This window comes from Vulpes vulpes, chromosome 14 (genome assembly GCF_048418805.1).
Source record: "Vulpes vulpes isolate BD-2025 chromosome 14, VulVul3, whole genome shotgun sequence".
NCBI lineage: Eukaryota > Metazoa > Chordata > Mammalia > Carnivora > Canidae > Vulpes > Vulpes vulpes.
The window spans coordinates 38,645,676-38,662,252 of NC_132793.1; the positions used below are offsets into that span (position 1 = coordinate 38,645,676).

The 16,577-nt window shown below is 36.0% G+C and overlaps 1 protein-coding gene across 14 annotated transcripts in view; it reads right to left on the bottom strand.

The window, feature by feature from the left end:
- The window catches only part of TASP1 (taspase 1), a 349,892-nt gene that overhangs the window by 311,246 nt on the left and 22,069 nt on the right, over positions 1–16,577 (bottom strand). For 2 of the 14 annotated variants that reach the window (XM_026002405.2, XM_072736409.1), the window contains exon 5: positions 14,302–14,572. The exons of the other annotated variants lie outside the window; for them this stretch is intronic. The gene's annotated coding sequence lies outside the window, so the exon portion shown is untranslated. The remainder of the gene's footprint in view (positions 1–14,301; positions 14,573–16,577) is intronic. 14 annotated transcript variants of the gene reach the window in all.

A 16,577-nucleotide genomic window follows, 5' to 3' on the forward strand; every position in this document is an offset into this window, starting at 1 on the left:
ATGTAATATATCGGTTAATCAGCTCTGCAAAATTTTTAACATAATCCAATTGGAAATCACAAACAAAGTTATTCTGAAAATGACTACTGCATGATGGTTTAAATTTGACATTTTAAAAATACATAAGAAAAAGTATATAAGAAAATTAAAGGATATCTTAGAAGCAATTTTTTTCAAAAATATTTCTCCTGCTTCAAAATATATAAATAATTTCAGGGGCACCTGCCTGGCTCAATCAGTAAGGCATGTGACTCTTGATTTGGGGGGGTATAAGTTTGAGCCCCACATACAGTACAGAGATTACTTAAAAATTAAAAAAAAATTTTAAGTAGACATATATATTGATAACTTCAAAAGTATGTCTACTGCACTTCTGCTTCTGACAATTAAGGCATAATAGGGATTATATTTATCTTCTAACTAGAAAATCAGGCAAAATATATAACAAGTGGACTTCAATCAATAGCCAGCACAGGACTATGATCCTGAAAGACGGGACACAAATCAGATGCCTCAACTTAATTCCCAGAGATACTTTCCAGGCCATAGCACAGTGAAGAGAAACCCAAAAGAGAGCCAATGATCCTCCAGAGTTGAGGAGACAACGTTATGAGTTTAAGGAAGCCAGGAAGGCTAGAATATGCAGTACAGGGTACAAAGAGGAAAGAGTTACATACAGAGAAGTCCAGAGATTCAGAGTCTTTAAGTATTAGTCTGCACATATTTATTAGGGAACTACCAAGGCCAAAGGAAAAAGCCCTGGAAAACAGTAAGCTGACCAATTTCTGGAGTTCACACAAAAGTGAAAATAAGTTGTCTTCCCATCAGCCAGAGTGAGGCTATCAGGGTAAGCTCAGAAGAAAATGCCACAAAAATCAAACCAAATTAGCCTTAGAAAGCTTACTCTAGACCTGCACTAAAAAAGTTTTAGAGCAAGCCTCAAAAATATCAAAATGATTTACACGAACAAGTGTCCCAAAGCACAGTTGTAAAATACCCAATTCCCAAAGATATAAAATTCACAATGTTTAGTATAAAACCAAAGATGACCAGACATGTAAATAAGCAGAAAACTATGGCTTATTACCGGAAGAAATGACAAACGATAGAATTAGCAAACAATTCCAGTGCTAGCTAACAATGTTAATATCACTCTTCTAAACATACTCTATATGTTCACATGGGTATAGGAAAACACGAGGGTAAAAAGGAAAGAAAAGGAGCTATAAAAAAATAAATTGAACTTCTAAGATATAATAATCTAAGGTGAAAAACGCTTTGGAACAGAAAAAGTATTTTCATTAGGTAAAAATGAAGGAAATTTGAAGGAAGTATGGACTTTAGTTAATTATAATCTATCAGGGGATCCCTGGGTGGCGCAGCGGTTTGGCGCCTGCCTTTGGCCCAGGGCGCGATCCTGGAGACCCGGGATCGAATCCCACGTCGGGCTCCCGGTGCATGGAGCCTGCTTCTCCCTCTGCCTGTGTCTCTGCCTCTCTCTCTCTCTCTCTGTGACTATCATAAATAAATAAAAATTTAAAAAAAAAAAATTATAATCTATCAAATCAGGTTAATTAGTTGAGAAAAATATACTAATATAAATGTTAATAATAGGGGAAATCAGGTGTTGAGTATATGGGAATTTTCTATACTATCTTCTGAACTTTTCTTTAAATCCAAACAATTTTAAAATTAAAAGTTTCTTTTAAAAAAATCAATCAGGGGCACCTGGGTGGCTCAGTAGTTGAGCATCTGCCTTTGGCTCAGGTCATGATCCCAGGGTCCTGGGGATCATCAGGATCCCCACAGGGAGCCTGCTTCTCCCTCTGCCTGTGTGTCTACCACTCTCTCTGTGTCTCTCCTAAATAAAGAAATAAAATCTTTTAAAAATAAAGTAAAATAATAAAAAAATAAACCCACAACTTGGGAGAAAAATTCTACAAAACATACAAAAAGGTAAAGGACTTATATCCGGGATATATAAAAAATCTGCACACCTCAATAAGACAAAAATCCAAAGTTTTTAAAAGGCAAACAATTTTTTTTAAAGAATTTATTTATTTATTCGTGAGAGACACAGAGAGAGAGACAGAAAGAGAGAGAGAATGGCAGAGACACAGGCAGAGGGAGAAGCAGGCTCCATGCAGGAAGCGCAATGCGGGACTCGATCCCAGGAGTTGGGGATCACACCCTGAGGCATCCAGGTCCAGGATCACCACCCAGGCATCCCTAAAAGGCAAACCATTTTGTGTACTGATTGCAAATAACATATGAAAAGATGCATAACATCATTAGCCATTAAGGAAATGCAAGTTAAAACCACTACATGACCTCTAGCGTGGCTAAAATTAAAATTATAATAAAATAATAAAATGGCTAAAATTAAAAAAAACAGGCAATATTAAGTATTGGCAAGAATGTGGAACAACTGCAGCCCTCATCCATTGCTAGTGAGAATGAAAATAGCAAATAGCTTGGCAGTTTCTTTAAAGTTAAGCATATACTTACCATAGATCCAGAAATTCTACTCCTGAGTATTTATCCAAAAAAAAAATGATAGCATATGTCCACATAAAGACTTGAATAGAAATGTTCATATCAGCTTTAATTAGAACAGCCAAAAAACGGAAACAGCCCAAATGCCCATCAACTAGTACATAGAAACAAATTATAATGTATCAACACAATGAAATACTACTCAGCAATAAAGGAATAAACCCCTAATATACTCAACAATATGAAGGAATATCAAAAGCACTATACTAATGAAAGAAGCCACTCACAAAAGACCAAATATTATACATGATTCTATTTACTCCAAATTCTGGAAAAGGTCAAATTATAATAAAAAGCAGACATTGGTTGCCAGGGGCCACTGAGAGAAAGGGATCCACTGCAGATAGGCATGAAGACAGAATTTTGGAGGTGATGGAAATGTTATATATCATGATTGTACTGGCAGTTACATGATTGTATACATTTGTCATAACATCAAATTATACACCTAAAATTGGTGAATTTTGTATATAAATTATACCTTGATAAAACTGACAAAAAAAAGTGTACCCCTCACTTGATATAAACTGATCACCTACATACTAATTTTTCCGTCATAAAAAATATGTTTTTTAAATGTCATTTGTTGATTTTCTGATCTGAATCACTTTGTACAACTAGAAATCATTATGCTCAATTAGTAGCAAGCAATCCTTCTAAAATCTGTCAGATCCTATTACTCTCATTTTCAAAAACCTACAATGTTTCCCATAATACTTAGAATAAAATCTAAAGTCCTAATTTCCAACGTTTACAAAGCCCTACATGATCTGGCCCCTTCCTCACACATTCTACATCCTATGTACCAGCCACATTGACTTCTTGCAATTCCATGAGCACAGAGTACATTCCCACCCCAGGGCTTTTACGTTTATTTATTTATTCCTTTGAAATGCTGAGCTTAGTGAGTGACTCTAATAGGAGAAAAAAGCCAATAAATAAAGACTGTGCACATGATTGTGTGCAGAAACATACACACACGTATAAATAGCTGATGTCCCATGGTGATAAGTGTTATAAAGAAGAATAAAATGGAATAAAAAGGGATGATAGGGTACTTTTCTTTCCCTGTAACCAAAAACTCCCTTTCCCAACATCTTCATATGGCTTTTTCCTCCATTTCATTCAGGTCTCTACTCAAATGGTATCAAAGGACCCTCCCCTTATTGAGTTATTAGCATTTCACCTACTTCTCCAATTATTTTTTTCCTCTATCTTATCCTTCTTTATGGCACTTTTTACTACCTGACATTATATGTACTTTTTGTCTATCTAATTCTCTCCATAGAATGTTAAGCCCCATAAGTACAGTAATTTTGTCTTTTTAAAAGGTGTTGCATCCCAATGTCTAATGTAATGTTTATCATTTAGTAGGTACTCAATAAATATTTGCAGGATGAATGAACAGGAGTTAATTACACCTAGATATAAACAGAATAATTGATCACTGTGAACTACAATCCCTTAAGCTGACACTTAGTGATTCTTGCAAGTTACTCTTACAGAGAAACGCCAGAATAAGGTAAGAGTATCAAGAATCCAAACTTTTCACAATTAAAAGAGAGATGATATAAATTCAAGCAATAGCACTTTGAGTTTCTAAAAGATGAAATTTTAAAAGCAAAGTATTTTTTAAGCATACTCATAACTTTCAGAGGAGACAAAAGTTTAAAAAATAAGATCCCTCTGCTTGACCTAGCAGAGAGTGGGAAAAGCCAAGAATGTAAGTCAGGAGCTACACTCCCATCATGACACGTAAACCCTTTCCTCTTAAAATTTGGAAACACCAAGCCAAGCGAAGATCTGCAAAACATTACTCTTTCACTATAAACCACAACCTGCATTACCCATTTAATGTCCTTTGCTGAATACATAAAATAAGAACTGTTTGCAAGGCTATAGAGTATACTGTACCTCTGGGGATCTATTATGAGACCTCTATTAACAGCTCTTACAGACGCAAGGAATTTAGCTTTCAAATGTTATACAAAAACTAGACTGGCAGGACGCCTGGGTGGCTCAGTGGTTGAGCGTCTGCCTTTGGCTCAAGGCGTGATCCCAGGGTCCTGTGTTCGGAGTCCCACATCAGGCTCCATGCAGGGAGCCTGCTTCTTCCTCAGCCTATGTCTCTGCCTCTCTCTGTGTGTCTTTCATGAATAAATAAAATCTTAAAAAAAAAAATAGACTGGCACGTTATAATATCATTTTTATACAAAATGATTTGTATTTGTCCAATTTCTAATCTTCCTTTAAGAAGTTAGACATTTATAGGAAATTACTAATGTCAGTATAATATCATTATTCTAATGCAAATCAACAAACATCATTAGATGAATAAAACACAGTAGAATAAAATTATGTGATGATATGGCTTCTTATTCAAATTAAGTATATCAAAATTATTTTATTGCCTTCATTAATAAGCAGGTAGCTTTATTAATCTAAAGCTGATGAGAAAGAAGGAAAAAGCAAACAGCTTGTAAAACAATTTGCTGAATTTTTAAAGAGTAATAAAAACAGGATATATACCCATGTTGTTATAGTCTTTTTTAAACTAACACTGGTAAAACCTGTGTGGTACACTTACCCTAGCTGACACTCTCCTAAGAATTACAAATTCCCTGGTATTTTATCATCAATTCTCACTATTTACAGGATAAATACAGACCAATGAAAATATATTACCAAAAAATCATTTAGGGATTTTTTGTTTGGTTGGTTAGCAGCTAATTAAGGTCAAACTTTCGAGAACTGGATTACTGAAAGATTTCCAATTTAGATTCCTGTGTGGTGGTATAGGTTAAGTCTCATTAATTTAACAAATATTTACTAGATACCTATATGCCAGGCAAATATTTCTGTAAAGCACCAGTTATATATATAGTTCAGGCTTCGTGGGACACACAGGCAATTCTACAACTACTCAACTCTGCCTTTGTAGCATGAAAGCAACCAGAGAAAATACAAAAATGAATAAGCATGGCTTTGTTCCAATAAAATTTCATTTATAAACGCTGAAATTTAAATTTCGTATAATTTTCTGGTGTAATGAAACATTATTCTTCTTTTGATTTTTTTTCCAACCATTTAAAAAGATAAAAATCATTTTTTTTTTTTTAATTTATGATAGTCACACAGAGAGAGAGAGAGAGAATGAGAGAGAGAGGCAGAGACACAGGCAGAGGGAGAAGCAGGCTCTATGCACCGGGAGCCCGACGTGGGATTCGATCCCGGGTCTCCAGGATCACACCCTGGGCCAAAGGCAGGCACTAAACCACTGCGCCACCCAGGGATCCCTAAAAATAATTTTTAGCTTGCGGACCATTCAAAAACAGGCAGCAGTCCAGATTTGGCTTTCAGGCCATAATTTGTAAATCCATTATGTAAACCATGAGGATACAGCAAAATTAGGGGATACAGAAAAATATCCTTCCCACATGGAGCCTCCATTCTAGCTAAGGGAGACAGACAATAGAAATAAAATATATTAGATGGCATATGACATAGAAGTATATATGATGGAGAAAAATGAAACAGGCCAAGAGATAGGGGTACTGGGCATGGACAGAGGGCCATAATGAAAAGACAAAACTATGGGAGTAGTTACAATTTTATTTTTCCTTTCAAGTGTTTATTTTGACATAATTTCAGACTTGAAATATTAATATAGTATCTGGAACATATTAAGAACTCCTACAACTTGGGATCCCTGGGTGGCGCAGCGGTTTGGCACCTGCCTTTGGCCCAGGGCGCGATCCTGGAGACCCGGGATCGAATCCCACATTGGGCTCCCAGTGCATGGAGCCTGCTTCTCCCTCTGCCTGTGTCTCTGCCTCTCTCTCTCTTTCTCTCTCTGTGACTATCATAAATAAAATAAAATTCTTTAAAAAAAAAAAAAAGAACTCCTACAACTTTCAGTAATAACCAATAAACAACCCAATTCAAAAATGGCCAAAGGACTTGAATAGACTTCAATTGACATTTCTTTGAAAAGAAGATAGACAAATGGTCAACAGGCACATGAAAAGATGCTCAACATCATTAATCATTAGAGAAATAAAAATCATAGCCACAATGATATACCACCTCACATCTATGAGGATGGCCATAATCACAAAGACAAAAAAAGAGCAAGTGCTGGCAAGAACATAGAGAAACTATACACTACTATTGGTAATATGTAATGGGTCAGCTGCCGTGGAAACAGTTTGATGAATCCACAAAAAGTTAAACATGCAGTTAGTATGACCTAACAATTTGGTACTCAAACAAATACTTGTACAGAATGTTCACAGCAATACTTTTCTCAACTGTGAAAAAGTAGAAATAACTTGGATTGTCTACCAATAGATGAAGGGATAAACAAATTGTGTCCTAATCGTGAACAATGTTGAATAATACTCTATAAAAGGGAATGAAGTACTGATACATGCTATGATATGAAAGAACCTTAAAAACATTATGCTAAGTTAAAGAAGTCAAAACAAAACATCACATATTGTATGATTTCCTTTATATGAAATATCCAGTATAGGTAAACCCATAGAGACACAAAGCAGATTGGTGGTTACTGTGGGGCTAGGAGAAGCAGGAATGGAAAGCAACTGCTTAATGGTACAGGGTTCCCTTTGGAGGGAGAAAAATGTTTCCAGAACAAGACAGAAGGTGGTAGTGGTACAGTATTATGAATGTTTGAATGCCACTGAATTACTCTAAAATTAGTAATTTTGTGTTCTATGAATTTCACGTCAATTAAAAACCAAAAAAAGCAGACTCAAGACTAACAAACAGCACAATTCCATTTCAGATGCGGCTTTACCCTGGAGTGACTATAAGGAAGCATAAGTAGCCTTCTGGAGAGCTGCAAATGTTGTGTTTCCTCATCTGGGTGCAGGTTCCATGAGGATATGTTCACTCTAAAAAATTCAAGGAACTGTCCATTACAATAAATGTGTATATTTTTCTATGTGTATATTACACTTCATTAAAAAGTTTTGGAACTGGTACGCCTGGGTGGCTCAGCGATTGAGCATCTGCCTTTGGCTCAGGACATGATCCCAGAGTCCCAGGATCGAGTCCCATGTCAGGCTCCCTGCATAGAGCCTACTTTTCCCTCTGCCTGTGTCTCTGCCTCTCTCTGTGTGTCTCTCATGAATAAAAAATTAAAAATAAAGAAAAAATATAAAAAGTTTTGGAACTATAATGTAGTTTATACATTTTTTAAGATTATTTACTTAGAAGAGTCTGCTTCTCCCTCTGCTCCCCCACCCCCGCTCTCTCTCTCTCTTCCAAATAAATAAATAAAATCTTTTTTAAAATCTTAAAAAATAAAGGCATCTATCAGCAACAGTATGGAAGAGGTGGAAAGCAAGAAAACACAAATGAACTGAGAGGCTACAAAAGCTAACCACTTTGGGAGCCAAGATTCAACTTTTATTGAAGAAAAATTTGTTGAATTGGAAAAAGATTAATCAAATGAGAGAATTACTGAAAAGGACATACAAAGCTTTCTGGGTAATCATCACAGATACAGCCACAAATACTATGTGCAAGTCAACAATTTTTCTAAGTATGTTTTTCATTAAATAGTAGTAGAATCAAGATAAGATAAATGATGTTAGAAGCTAAATATCCTTTAGGAAGTTAGCAAGACAAAGTTCAGAAATCAGTGCAATATGCTTGTACTTAGGGTCATTTCTAGTACATTCTTTGCCACAAACACTGAAAATAATATTTTACTCCTAAGACAAGAAGTAAATAAAGGAACAATTTAGTTCCTTTAGTTCCTAGCTTAGTTGGGTCATACAGTATTTTGATCTGCTTTAGCTCCAGCTCTAAACTCTTTGGAGTGAGATACTTTGGTTCTGATTCAAACTGCTCCAATGGGAAATTTTTTGAAAACTCTTTAGTTTGAAGTTCATTTTCAAAATAGTAAGTTAATATTTCAATCCAATTCCAATTGCAAAAAATTAAATCAAAGCTCATTCCAGTTTTACTCTTACTTCTGATAGAAATCTCTGCTAAGCTATCAATTCATTTTCTTGGTCCATCCCACAAGACAAAAGTTTGTGTATCTGCCCAAGCCTTCTTTTCAGCTTTACCTTGAGCTGAAATACAGTCTTTTTTTTTTTTAAGATTTTATTTATTTATTCATAGACACAGAGAGAGAGGCAGAGACACAGGCAGAGGAAGAGAAGCAGGCTCCATGCAGGGAGCTCAATGCGGGACTCGATCCTAAGTCTCCAGGATCACACCCCAGGCTGCAGGCGGCGCCAAACCGCTGCACCACCAGGGCTGCCCTGAAATACAGTCTTAATTACAAACCCTCCTATAGTTCAAAAGTGGCAGCTGTCACTTAGCCCTAGCAGACAGAAGCCCTGAGAGAATGCATGTTCCACATGGCCAGGTCTCATTTTTTCAAGAGAAGTTAGAAATCCAGATTTTTTAGTCTCCTAACTTTTAAATGTTGGCAACAAATTCTAATTTTTAAGAACTAATCTATGGGCCAATCAACACATATCTGTGAACTGTCCCTTCTGCAACCATGGGCCCAACAATTAATAAGCTATCAAGCTTCTGATGTAAAATCTGAACTTTGCTGTCTTCAGTGAAAACTGAATATACAATACAGATTTCAGGCAAAGGAGCTCTTTGACATAAATGCCAGTTCTGGGGAACCTGGAAGGTTCAGTGGTTGAGCGTCTGCCTTTGGCTCAGGTCATGGCCCCAGGGTCCTGGGAAAGAGTGCTATATTGGGCTCCCCACAGGGTGCCTGCTTCTCCTCCTGCCTATGTTTCTGCCTCTGTGTGTCTCTCATGAATAAATATCTTTTAAAAAAAAAATGTCAATTCAAACAAATCATTTCATTCTGATATTTAGTTGGATATTTAAAATATTGAATATTCTTCCTTCTTGCTACTTAAACAAGGAGTATAAATACAGAAGTAGGCCACTTAACCTGCACTGTAGTCTAATTACCATGTGTCAACACAATTTACTAAGAAGAGCCAGATTAGTGGTCAGAAATGCCACATATTTTCTGATTATAATGATTGGAATTTATAATACGTTTTTGCTTCTACAAATGAGTCAGTTAAGCTTTCTACCCAGAATCCACAAGAATGATGAATCATGGTATTTTTCTCAAGACTACCTTAGTCACTATTAGTCAAGTCAACTTAATCTACAACTTTAATAGTGAACTGCCATTATCAAAATGATAAAACATGATACTCTCTTTGGGGCTAGTAGTTTGGAGCAGAAAAACAAAAAACAAAACACACACTCTCATAAAACTTACACAATTACATGGTGGGGGGAGCAGGGGGCAGTGCAAAAACTGACAAAGAGAATCAGGTAAAATAATTAAAAGATAGTAAGAATCTGTCTATAAATTAGATAGCAGATCCCACATAATTTATAAAAGTTGGCTCTCATTTCAGCGTGAACTCTAGTGATTTCAAGATCAAGGCAGTAGGCACATGAAATCAAACAACTATTAAGTTTTTCAAAAATTATAGCATTCAGATGGACAATATTTACAAGAAGAAAAATTCTTGGAGAAATAATAACAAGGTAACCAACTCAGAAATCTGGTACCCTGCCTATGAAATCACAATTAGCTTTCCCAGGCCTTATCCTTCCCCTACCCACCCTCCATAACTTGCCCATTCACCATTTGTCTGCACCTCTTTCAGGATATAGGGGATGGGTTTAAAAGCCATAAATCTATCAATTATACTGCCTTTTGTCCATTTATGGAAAAAAAAATACTCTATGAAAAGAAGATAAAAACTTTTTTTTTTTTACTATTAGTTAATTTACCTGTGTTAACCTTGTTTTGAGTAATTGAAAAATGTGGACAATCATAGAGCTCTGCCACATGGAAATTACAAGACTATGGATTCATCCTAATGTTTGATACAATATTGACCTAAAAAGCAGAATTTTCACAACTGGGACTAATTAGAGGTCATGGTATCTGGTATCACAGGGCTACAGAAAACAAGGTCAGAAAGAAGCTACACAGAACATTTGATTTAATATCCAGTAGGCAATCATTTGGGGATATAAATAATAGTGAAAGGGAATAGAAGGGAGGGGAGAAGAAATGGGTAGGAAATATCAGAAAGGGAGACAGAACATTAAGACTCCTAACTCTGGGAAATGAACTAGGGGTGGTGGAAGGGGAGGAGGGCGGGGCGTGGGGGTGAATGGGGACGGGCACTGAGGGGGGCACTTGATGGGATGAGCACTGGGTGTTACTCTGTATGTTGGCAAATTGAACACCAATAAAAAATAAATTTATATAAAAAATATATATATCCAGTAGGCAAGTAGTTGTTAACTCTTTAAAAGATCTCAAGGCGGGCAGCCTGGGTGGCTCAGCAGTTTAGCCCCTGCCTTCAGCCCAGGGTGTGATCCTGTAGACCCAGGATCAAGTCCCACATCAGGCTCCCTGCATAGAGCCTGCTTCTCCCTCTGCCTATGTCTCTGCCTCTCTCTCTCTCTCTCTTTCTCTGTGTGTCTTTCATGAATAAATAAAATCTCTAAAAAAAAAAAAAAAAAAAAAAAAGATCTCCAGGCAAGTGATATCCATTTGATAAGAGCATGGTGTGTCAAAAAATACAGGAGACGTGTGCAGCTCCCAACATAGCACAGGGCAACTTACCATTATAAATATTCTTAATGTTTGTATATAGAAACCAGAAGGTATTTGCAAATTCATTTTCAGGTCACTAAAACCCAGAAAACCTATTTTCATCCATGTGTGGAAAAACAAAGGTATATGAGATGATTTCTGTAGTGACACTGCCTGTTCTTAGAATTATTCTGTAAAACAAGACCATGTGGGCACAAGACACATTTGACTGATATGCACTATTGTTTATTTTAGGTTTTTAGCCAATTGACATTACATTAATAAAGACTGTAAAGTTTAAGAATTAATGGACTCTAACCACTAAGTTCAGCAGCAGTTAGCCAGAAAACATTTTTACTGGGCCCAAATAAAGTATCTTTCATTCATTAATACAGAACCACAGGGCATACTTACACATCAGAGGCTCAATAATCTAAAAAAGAGTTCCTAGAGAAACAAAAAACTTTCCATTTTCATTCTGTAACTGCTCCTTAACAACAGAAAGTATTCTTTCTTTTTTTGGCATTCTCTATTCTCTCTACCTCAGGACATATTTACAGATGCACTGGCTGCTTTACAGACATACTAAAAGTTCTTGCTGTGGTTGATCAAAGTTGGAATGCCTGAGGAAATTACTCAACTTAGACAGCCCGGAATTATATCTAGCCAAATAGTTACACTGCTCTACTTTTAACATGTGTTAAAGTAATACTTTAGCTATCCTGGATGTAAGTTGAGAGAACATTTGTTTGCATCACACTCTATGAACATTTGAGTCAAATACGTTACATTAAATACCCAGTTTTAGTATCTGCGACAGTTCATTTCTTTTTTAACTATTCAATAACAAAAAAGACAACATATTTTATGTTGGAGAAAAAAAAACCCTCACACACAACAGCACGTGTATTAGGAACTAAGACTTTTTATGATCATCATGAAACATCCAAACTCTTCTAGAAATGTCAGAATAAATGCAACAAATGTTGATACTTGTCATTAGAGCAGTTGTTAATCTGGCATACAATTCTGTCAAAAAAAATGGAAGTATACTTTTCTCTATTACAAAAAAATATTTTTAATAAAAAGCACTGTACAACTATAATCATCTACTTTCTATTATTAATCAGCCTAATTTGCAAAAAAAAAAAAATAGAACATAAAAACAGAAAAACGACATCACAGCAGTTTATTTTCATGTGTTTTTTTTTTTTTTATTGAAAGCCACAGAATTGCAGTACAAAGAGTTACTTGTCAAACACAACACAAATCTCTAAAATAAAATATTGGCTTCAATAGACTTGCACATCTGAAATAGTTTTAAACTTTGTTTTAGTTGGATTCTTTACGATGTCCAGGAAGAGGTTAGCACACACAGTACCTGAAATTGTCCTTTCCACATGAGCTACAATAGAAGACAAATGTAGCTGTTTCTTTAGAGCTAAGTTTGGCATCCACTTACACTTCCCTTCAATCTAAATACTTACACCTTTTAACCATGTTGACAGTAACATGGAAACATCACTCAAAAAGAACCTAACAGACCATGGAATCATAATAACTTAAATCATCCTTCTATCAAATGTGAAGTGAGAACATGATCAGAATTGGAGGGGAGAAAAGAGTAGTACTAATTTATAAGTAGTAACTTTTTATTACTTCTTTTTATTAAAAAGACTTCAACACAATAGAAAATGTTAACATCTGCACATACTCCAAGAAAAGAAAATAAAAATAAGTTCTGCACCCTGGATTTTCTAAGAAGCCTAATAAGTGTTAACAGTGTTGATGTCCTATATTATAGTAGAAGTCTGTCATGAACTGCCAGGAAATGTGTGTACCATGCAGGAGGTTAGACCCTGAGTGAGAATGACGACCAGTAAAAACTCCCTGGCAGTGGAAATGACCAAAGAACTTTCATCAAGTGGGATGCTAGAATTCAATTTTAAGTTGTTTGCTCTGCTACAGTAAGATGTAATCCTGCATTATTCTAACATTTACATAAAGCCTACTACACACATAAGAACTAAAGAGAAACAGAGACGGACAGAGAGAATATGAACAAAAGAAAATTGAAGCAATATTTTGTTCTGTTTTAGAGCAGGAATTAGGATGTAAGCTTGATGAATTCCTAAAAATCATGTAACATAAGTCTCTTCCTCATTCCTTTCCAGATTCTAAATAAAGGCCTGGATCTGGGAAAATGAGCAAAAACTTAAAATCAAAGGGCAGTCTTTCCAACTGACCTTCATGATACCAGCCTATGACTTTGCTGAATACAGAAAAAGCTTCTTAGCCCAGAAATTACAAAAAAGGAAAAAAAAACAAAAAACAAAAGCAGTAGATGTTCAATTATAAAACTGATGCCCCAAATGCACACAAGCATACATACACAAAATGATTCAATAACACAACACTACAAATCTAAGGGCCAATGAATCTAGTATCTCTACTAATACAGGACTCAATTCATAAACCTAAGCTGCTTCCACACAGCCAAAACACAAATTACCACCAATTCCACCCTAATACCAAGTGTAACTTTTAGTAGCTCAAAACTGAATTTCAAAATGTAGTATGTTCTTGCAGAGTAACAATTCCAAGAACAAAATGAGGGTTCACATATAAAACTATATGTTCTTCAGGATCTGCTATGTATCGTCTTAGACCATATCTTCGAGATTCAGTCAAGATAAATACACCTTATAAGGTTCACAGAACTCCTCAAGAAATGGCTAGAAAAAAGTGAAAAGTGTTTCATGTTCCCATCAGTACAAAGTAAAACATAACAAGCTCTGTACTTCAGTGTTTTGACTTGATCAAAAACTAATACACAGTTTTGATGCAGTGTTAAATTAAATCAGAATGTAATAATTGGTGCAGTTTTCTTTTTATTCTAAAAAAAATTAGAGGAAAAAAAATCACTGCTTTTCCATTAAGCAGGCACTTTGTGCTAGAAAGCACATTTAATGTCTAGGGTCCTAGAAAAAGAACAGATGTACCTACTGTGTAAACACAAACAGTAAGTTACAAGTTGCCCCTTAGTACTAAAGGCAAGAATCAGCATCAGTATTCCAAAGTGTTTTAAAAAGAGTGTAACTTACTTTTACTGTCCCAGGCTAACTGGGCTCGACATGTCTGGTGCTTCTTTGTCTGCACATGGCCACCCACAGCCTGTCTTCTAATTAAATCAATGCTCTAGCAGCAGAACAAGCAAACAAGTTGCCTCCCATCTGCGTACAGCTCCTCAGGACACATTTCCCTTGGTCAGAAGGTGGAAATTCTTGGGAGAGGTGATTTTCTCTGCCTCTTCACAAGAAGAACATGGATACTTGGCTGGATGCAACTCCATGAAGTGTAACTGTGTATGTACACCTCAAAAAATAAAACAAAAGAATGCAGAGAAACATAAAGACTCTATAAACAGCTGGAATACACAGAAATACTGAAGCACCCCTGGAAATAATGCTAAACGGACAAGCAAAATGGGGTCTTTGACTGAAATAATCAATGATACTAAGTTGGGGGAAAAAAAGGAAAAAGAGCATCTAAAGACAAAACTCAAATTTCATGCAATGAAAACAGGTTAAGTACTACAAAGGATAAGAGGTAAAACTCCTTGCCTCAAATACATAAAAACAGATCCTCCCCACATTATAGAGAATAAAAGATATTATCAATTGAAGAGAAAAAATGAGACTTTCAAGAGTGTTAGGTCTAAATTAGACTCATCAGGCATATTGCAGTTAATGGGCACTTGTATATATGTGAGCTAAATGCATCAAGCTGCCTTTCCAATGTGTTCAGCCCCTTGGGGGAGAGAAAAAGAGGAAGCAAGGAACCACTGAAATACTCAGCTACCCCCTGCTTATGAAAAGATGATTTCTGCAAAGCAGAAAATGTTCAGAAAAATGGAGATGTTCATTTATTTACATAATTTTCTAACTTCCCAAATAAAAGAAATGCCTATAAAACAAATGCCCTTCTTTTTCTGCAACAACAACAACAAAAAACAAACACTGAGGTAGGGTAGGGGGCAGGATGTGGTTAAGTGCCTACTCACAAAGAAACTCCACATCCAAACTCCACAACCAAACTTGTGAACAGGTTTGTTGAGAGAAAGTGGGTTGGACAGATTTGGTTGGAGAGATTTGCAATGTTCCCTTCCCAATGTTCAGCCCTTCCCAATGTTCCCTTCCATCCTAGACGTACCCATATGCCAGCAGCAATCCATATCATTTCCATGACCACTAAGCATTTTAAGGACTAGCAGGCCTTAGGTGCTCTCTCCCCCTGTGGCACACAATTCCAGCCCAAGAAAACAGAGTGTGGCCTAATCCTGTAGCTGCACAGAACCTGGACTGAGGCCCCAACAACAGACTAGTCAACAGTGATGATATTCTGAAGATCCCTGCTTTAAAGTAATGCATGGTGTTATGCCAGCTGGCTCTGGGTAAAAAAGAATGTAGAGACAGATAAATGTGTAACAATATTATATATAATAACATAAATATATAATAATGCAAATACTTTTTTTCCCTCTCCTACCCCAAACTATCAGCCATCTATAAGAAGTTACTTCTTAAACAATTTTCTTAGAGTTTATAAGCGAGCATAAAGACAACAGACTGCTTTTAGCAGACAGACATAGAAACGTGCGCCCAATATAATCTGCTCTTTAAATGCTAAAGCATTTGGATAATAAACTAGTTTCAATCATGACTTAACATCTCTCCTGACCATAGGAAGCCTTAAAGGATGAATCAAATCAAGTCAACACAAGAACTGCAGCATCCACTTAGAATAATATAAACTCAACAAAACATTTTTAACAAAGAAGTCTGTGCAAGCTGCCTTTCACTATATGAAGTTTCCAAGCTATATCAACCACTATTTTAATGCACAGTATTCTACCTACCAAAATAACCAGTTTTCAAAATGAATTGGCCAAAATCTCTCAGAGCCTACACCAAGATATTCAAACTCTCAGCCAGATTCATCAGTTTTCTCATACAAAAAAACTCTCAAAAGTCTGTCATTCAAATCCCCCCCCCCAAGATTCCTTATCAGAAATTTAAAACCAGGCCTTAATAGATGTTTTTTAGAAAAAAAAAAAAAATCAATGTGCCAAGGGAGCTTCAGTAAGTATTTTACAAGTAGCTTGTTTTCCATCAGACTCAGTGGCACACTTTCTACATTAACAGTTGCATCATGATTCATCCAGATCTATTGCCAATTTCCTCAAAGAAGAAATTCATATTAGAAGTTATACCATGTGAAATGTGCAAAATTATGGTCTAGAGTTTACACTGCCACTACCTGAACCAAAACTATTCCAAAAGCAGCCATGAAAACAACTACCTTCCAGATGAACAGCCCC